Source organism: Cervus elaphus, chromosome 5 (genome assembly GCF_910594005.1).
Source record: "Cervus elaphus chromosome 5, mCerEla1.1, whole genome shotgun sequence".
Lineage (NCBI taxonomy): Eukaryota > Metazoa > Chordata > Mammalia > Artiodactyla > Cervidae > Cervus > Cervus elaphus.
Window position 1 is genome coordinate 133,256,163 of NC_057819.1, and position 6,831 is coordinate 133,262,993.

General features: G+C 51.0%; 1 protein-coding gene across 7 annotated transcripts in view; it reads right to left on the reverse strand.

Annotated features, from left to right (window-relative positions):
• The window catches only part of ARSG (arylsulfatase G), a 100,478-nt gene extending 96,040 nt beyond the window's left edge, over positions 1-4,438 (reverse strand). The window contains exon 1 of one of the 7 annotated variants that reach the window (XM_043905722.1): positions 4,060-4,438. The gene's annotated coding sequence lies outside the window, so the exon portion shown is untranslated. The remainder of the gene's footprint in view (positions 1-4,059) is intronic. The other 6 variants (XM_043905720.1, XM_043905721.1, XM_043905714.1 and 3 more) reach the window with 6 other exon arrangements.
• Between the last annotated feature and the right edge of the window lie 2,393 nt (positions 4,439-6,831).

A 6,831-nucleotide genomic window follows, 5' to 3' on the forward strand; every position in this document is an offset into this window, starting at 1 on the left:
TCACAACCTACAGATCCTTAACTGGGCTCCCCATGCCCTGCCTGGGGCTACAATCTGCTACCTCGGTTCTGCCACGCTGGCTGCGCTGGCTTTGCTATTGCTCCTTGAAATCTCAGGCCTTGGGCCTCAGCGAGTGTGGTTCCCTTGGCCTGGTCTGCCCGTCCCTGACGTGTGCACGACCCGCGCCTCCCATCCGTCCCCCGCCCCTGCCCAGACGTCACCCCCCGAGGAGGCACGCCCGAGCACCAGCAGACACAGCACTAGTTCTACCCCTCCGATCTTACATCAGCATTTGTCTACTCGTTCTTTGTCATTAAGGGAGATGCCACCTTTTACATCGGAGGATGGTTGCTTTACAGTGCCGTTCGCTTCTGCTGTATGATGATGTGAAGCAGCCATATGTACACACACACCCCAGCCTCTCTCCCACCCCACCCCCAATCAAGGCGACAGTGAAAGTCGCTCAGTCGTGTCCGACTCTTTGCGACCCCACGGACTATACAGTCCATGGAATTCTCTAGGCCAGAATACTGGAGTAAGGTAGCCTCTCCCTTCTCCAGGGGATCTTCCTGACCCAGGAATTGAACCAAGGTCTCCTGCATTGCAGGTGGATTCTTTACCAAACTGAGCCATCAGGGAAGCCCAATCAAGGTAGCAGTGGTTTTACTCACTGATATACTCCCAAGGCTTTGAGTAGGCTCTGGCACATAGCAGGTGATGCTCAAAAAATACAGCTGAACAGATGATTTAGTGGGTTTCTCAGTTTTCATTGACTTTTTCAAAGATGAGCCTCAAAGGGCTCCCGGTAATGCTACTATGGGCAGGTCCACTCTGAGGAAGAAAATATAAGTCCACCAGAGACCAAGCAAACTGAAAGAAAGCACCACTAGGGCAGGCAGCAGTCTTCTGTGTGTGCTGGTTCCACAGCTGAAGAGCCAACTAACCAACCAAACGGCAAAATATTTCAGTTCAGTTCAGTTCAGTCGCTCAGTCGTGTCCGACTCTGTGACCCCATGAATCGCAGCACGCCAGGCCTCCCTGTCCATCACCAACTCCCGGAGTTCACCCAAACCCATGTCCATCGAGTCAGTGATGCCATCCAGCCATCTCATCCTCTGTCGTCCCCTTCTCCTCCTGCCTTCAGTCTTTCCCAGCATCAGGGTCTTTTCAAATGAGTCGGCTCTTTGCATCAGGTGGCCGAAGTACTGGAGTTTCAGCTTCAGCATCAGTCCTTCCAATGAACACCCAGGACTGATCAGGATCCTTTAGGATGGACTGGTTGGATCTCCTTGCAGTCCAAGGGACTCTCAAGAGTCTTCTCCAATACCACAGTTCAAAAGAATCAATATTAAAAAAAAAAGCATAAATTCTTCAGCACTCAGCTTTCTTTATAGTCCAACTCTCACATCCATACATGACCACTGGAAAAAACCATAGCCTTGACTAGACAGACCTTTGTTGGCAAACTAATATTTCTGCTTTTTAATATGCTGTCTAGGTTGGTTATAACTTTCCTTCCAAGGAGTAAGCGTCTTTTAATTTCATGGCTGCAATCACCATCCGCAGTGATCTTGGAGCCCAGAAAAATAAAGTCAGCCACTGTTTCCACTGTTTCCCCATCTATTTGCCATGAAGTGATGGGACCAGATGCCATGATCTTAGTTTTCTGAATGTTGAGCTTTTAAGCCAACTTTTTCACTCTCCTCCTTCACTTTCATCAAGACTCTCTTTAGTTCTTCTCAACTTTCTGCCATAAGGGTGGTGTCATCTGCATATCTGAGGTTATTGATATTTCTCCCAGCAATCTTGATTCCAGCCTGGGCTTCCTCCAGCCCAGCGTTTCTCATGATGTACTCCGCATATAAGTTAAATAAGCAGGGTGACAATATACAGACTTGACATACTCCTTTTCCTATTCGGAACCAGTCTGTTGTTCCATGTCCAGTTCTAACTGTTGCTTCCTGACCTGCATGCAGATTTCTCAAGAGGCAGGTCAGGTGGTCTGATATTCCCATCTCTTGAAGAATTTTCCAGTTTATTGTGATCCACACTGTCAAAGGTTTTGGCATAGCCATAGCAGAAATAGATGTTTTTCTGGAACTCTCTTGCTTTTTTGATGATCCAGCGGATATTGGCAATTTGATCTCTGTTTCCTCTGCCTTTTCTAAAACCAGCTTGAAAACACTCCAGAAAGTTCCAAAAAGCAAAACTTGAATTTCCTGCACACCTGGCAACTATTTAAATAGCATTTACACTTTATTTACAACTATTTATACTGTATTAGGTATTAGGAGTAATCTAAGGGTGATTAAAGTGTCCTGGAGCATGTGCATAGGAAACACACAAATACTACACCATTGCACAGAAGGGATGTGAACATCCATGGATTTTGGTATTGTGGGGCTCGGGGCGGGGGTCAGTTCTGGAACCAATCATCCTGGAGATAGAAAGACTGATGCTTGGAGGGCTGTGAATGTAAACATATTGCTGGTGCAGAATTTACTCTATATACATGCATACATATATGCTCAGTCACTGCAGCTGTGTCTGTCTCTGCAATCCTATGGACTGTAGCCTGCTGGACTTAAGCCGTTTTCCTGGGGCTTCCCAGGTGGTGCTAGTGGTAAAGAACCCACCTGCCAGTGCAGAAGACATTAAGAGACATGGGTTCCATCCCTGGGTCAAGAAGATCCCCTAGAAGAGGGCATGGCAACCCACTCCAGTATTCTTGCCTGGAGAATCAATCCCATGGACAGAAGAGCCTGGTGGGCTACACTCCCTGGTGTCGCAAAGAGTCAGACACAGCTGAAATGACATAACACAGCATAAGCTGTTTTCCGGTAGACTTTTTTTTTCATGATGTCTCTATCGCTTTTTTTTTTTTTTTCCCCGCCACATCAGGCAGCTTGCAGGATCCTAGTTTCCACACCAGGGACTGAACCTCGGCCCTCCGCAGTGAAAGACTGGAGTCCTAACCAAGGACCGCCAGGGAATTCCCTCAAGGACGCGTCCTTCCCCCTGTGGCTCAACTGTATTGAGTCTCTCTCTTTGGTGTTAAAGCAAGGCACTGGGATTTCTGACTTTGAGCAGCCCCAGAGGGTCCCACTTGAAAAGAGGTTGAAAGAAAGTTTAATCTTACAACCTCTTCTATAAACAATCTGAAAAAAATCAGTTAGGTCTCCTGCTTCTGGTGCTGTCCTTATGAGGTCATGCAGCATAGTGAAGGCAAAGCAGAACTTGGAAGTGAGGGAGATCTGGGGTCATCTCTGCTGTTGGTGTAACTACACACAAGTTCACACAAGCCTGAGCTTGAACCACGTTATTCACACTGCAACTTCGCTTTCCAAAAGTGAAAAGGATGCACCAGGCCCTTGGCAACGGAAAGAGGGAGTTTAAAAAAAAAAACACCATCCGTTCCAGGGAATCACACCAGGTCCCCAAAGCACATTCATGGGGAATCCAGAAGCCTTCACAGGGACCCCCAGCTCAGCCGATATGAACACTGTCTGCGTACACTGAAGACCCCGCAACCTTTTCCTTCCAAAAGCCTCACTCTCCTATTAATTCAACTTCAAAGGGACACGTTCCCACGCAGACTGGAAATGGGTCATAACAGCACCGGACTGTCCAACACGGCAGCCAGGAGCCATCGGACCCGCCCGCCGCTTGACATGCGGCCACTGGGAACCCAGACGCAGCGTCCCAGCAAAATACAGACGGAATTTGAAGACCTAGTCTGAGAATATAATGTAAAGTGACATAAGTCAGACGGAGAAAGACAAACACTGTGGGCCATCACATACGTCTGGGACCGAAAAGAGCAGAGCTGCTAAAAACGGAACAGAACGGTGGTTATCAGGGCTGGGGGCGGCGCAGCAGGAGCGATGTGGTTGAAGGTCCAGACTCGCCGGTAGCAGAGAATCTGTCCCAGAGAGCAGCGCACTGTACCGCGATGACAAACACCACCATATATAAAACATAAACCTGCCAAGAGACCCGTCTTAGTTCGCCCCTCCCCCGGCGCCCCGACACCCCCCCCCCCCCCGGAATGTAACATACCTCAGGAGCTCGCGCGGGTCACCTGTTGATAACACGGGCGATGGGGAGGCCGGAGCTACACCATCACGTGAATGTCACCGCCTCTGTCCGCACGCGCTCACGGGCTCCCAGGAACGGCGGAGGGGCCGGAGCCGCTCTGAGGACCCACGGGCACCGAGGAGTGGGCAGGGTTGACGCGCAGAGGCCTGGCCTCGCCCGGCCGGGCCCGCACGAATGCACTCCCGGCTCTGCGCGCGCCCCGCGCCCCCGCGCGGCTGCGCTCCGTTCCGCTGGGTCGGTCCGGTCCCGCCGCGGCTAGGCCCGCCGCGCCCGCCGGTCCGGTGCAGTCCGGTGCGGGCCGGTGGGGGCCGGGCCGGGCGCCCTGGGCGGAAGCTGCCGGGCGCTTCCTGCGGGGGGCGGGGGAGGGGAGGGCCGCGGGGGGCGGCGCGGGCATTTCTGGGGCGCGCCCGGGGTCCGGACGGCGCTCGGCCTCCGCGTAGAGTCCCCGCGGCCTGAACTTGAACCCCGACCCTTCCCGTGACCCGAGGGACCCTGCTAAGTCCCTGGGCGCCGCCGGGCACGCTTCGGACTCAGTTTTCTAGAATGGTGTTCACACGGTGGAAAATTACTCTTTCTTCTCAAATACCTTGTTGGTTCAGCGTTTGCAGAGCAAAAACTGCATAGGTTTTTGTCATTAAGTGAGAATCATTTTTAAAAACTACAGACACTTATCCATAGTGTTTTAACTTTAATTGCAAGAAACAAATTATATTGTTTAACTTAACCCTAAGAAGTGTTCCAAAAGTAAATGCAATGCAATCATTGGTGACAACACCCAAGTGAGGATCGCAGAGTAGACGCCAAAGCTGTCGCTTGCGACGGCAGGGGCCAGTGTAACAGACCTGGTTGCTGGTCTCCCGGCACAGTCAGTGCGGACAGACTTCTGTCTTCACCGAACAGCTGGAACCCCGCCCCTTACACAGTTCGTCGAATCTGAGTTCTTTTAGGTTTGCAACTAAAGCTGACCTACGGGACGAACACTGTGCTCGCCCTGCAGGGCAATGAAAGGAAACTGAAGGGAATGGAGAAGACCTAAAGCGTGTACCTCCGGGCGGAAATAAAACCCACAGCAGATCCATCAGAGTCCACGCTGCATGGGTCCCCTTTGCAGTGTTTCTTAGAAGACCTGGTCTCTGCCCTCCAATTAGTTCTAATGACAAACCACCGTTTTCTAAATGACTAGAGGTTCACCGAGCAGGAGACTGGAGGCGAAGCCATTGATTTGGTTCTAAAATGTGCTTTAAATCATGCTGCGTAAATAATAACAGTGCTAGGATTCAGGCGAAAATGGTGGAAAATAAAGATTACCTTTAGTTTCACCCTCCAGGTTAAATGAGAAGTGGGAACTCCTGTCTGCCGGCATGCGGTCACGTGATTTGCTCTAGCTTCTAGATTTCCCAGATCCAGCAGTCTGTCCGGTCTTAAATTGTTAACCTGTTCCCCACCTGGACATCCAGCCCGTGTTCCCAGCCTGATGTGAGCATCTCTGGCAGATGCACAGGTAACCGGCCCCACGCTGCCCCTCACTCATGTAAACATCAACGCAAAGGAATGGGAGATTACTGCAGGAATAAACCCAGCACCTGCTCTAGGCTTTAAGAAAAATGCAACACATATAACCACAAGCACCACTGTGTAAAAGGGAAGAGCAAATGTGAGTCCATGTTGGAACAAGTTTCCTTTCCTTTAACCTCTGTGCTCTGTTGCCGTTGCTACCAAGAATGCCGGGGACCTCTCAGCAGTCCCGTGGTTAAGACCGCACTTCCCCTGCAGGGGGCGCAGGCTCCAGCCCCGGTGGGGGAGCGAAGATCCCACACGCCCCCAAGTGGGCTCAGAAAAAACGGCTTGTGGCCTGAAATACACAGCAGAGCGTTTTCAAGGCTCTGACCTTTAAAGGGGTAACACTTTTCTGTTCATATACAGAGGAAAAGCTGCAGAACAGAAAGTAACATCCGTCGTGTTGGAGGTTTGTAAGAAGGTGGTGATGTGACTTACGTGGACAGCTCCCAGAGCAAAGGATGCAGACACCAAGAAGGTGCAACAACCCCCCACACCCCCTTCCCTTTTAGTACAAAAGCCGCCTGAGCTCTAACTCTGCTGGGCACGAGTCCACCATCTTCTCGGTCTGCTGGCTTTCTGGAGTCACTATTGCTTGCCCCCAAAACTCATCTCTTGATTTGCTGGCCTGTCATGCCAGCGAGCAGTATGAGCTCGGACTGGCTGACAATCGTGACACGTTATCTGCAAGACTCCTGGCAAAGGACTCCCTCTGTGAAAGCTAAGAACAGCGGCGTCCCCACAAGCACCAACAGCGGGGCAGGATGGGCACCGTCAATGCCGCCTAGAAATACTCCCCAGGAGGAGCTCCCATGTCGAGCTGCTAAAAACTGAAGTGAGCTGTTGCTTCTTTCAGGGATCAGCTAACGATCAGCAAAGGAAAAAAAGAGGCATAGTGGGCCCACGGCTGGAAGAGTTTGCAGAAAAGCAGAAGGCATGTGAATGGAGGATGTGGCAGGGTCAGCAGACGGGGGGACCTCTTTCTAAAAACTGCGCCAGAAATCAACCCCCAGAAATGATGTTCCTTGGAAACCCTTTCTTAGGTCAGAGATGGCTATTTTCACAGGATCTGTTTACTTAATAACTTCTCCTGGTCCTAACCTCTCATGAGATATAAACACATTTGAAGAATGGAAATGACACGCTTGCTGCCACAGACCAGGCTAAGAGAGAAGA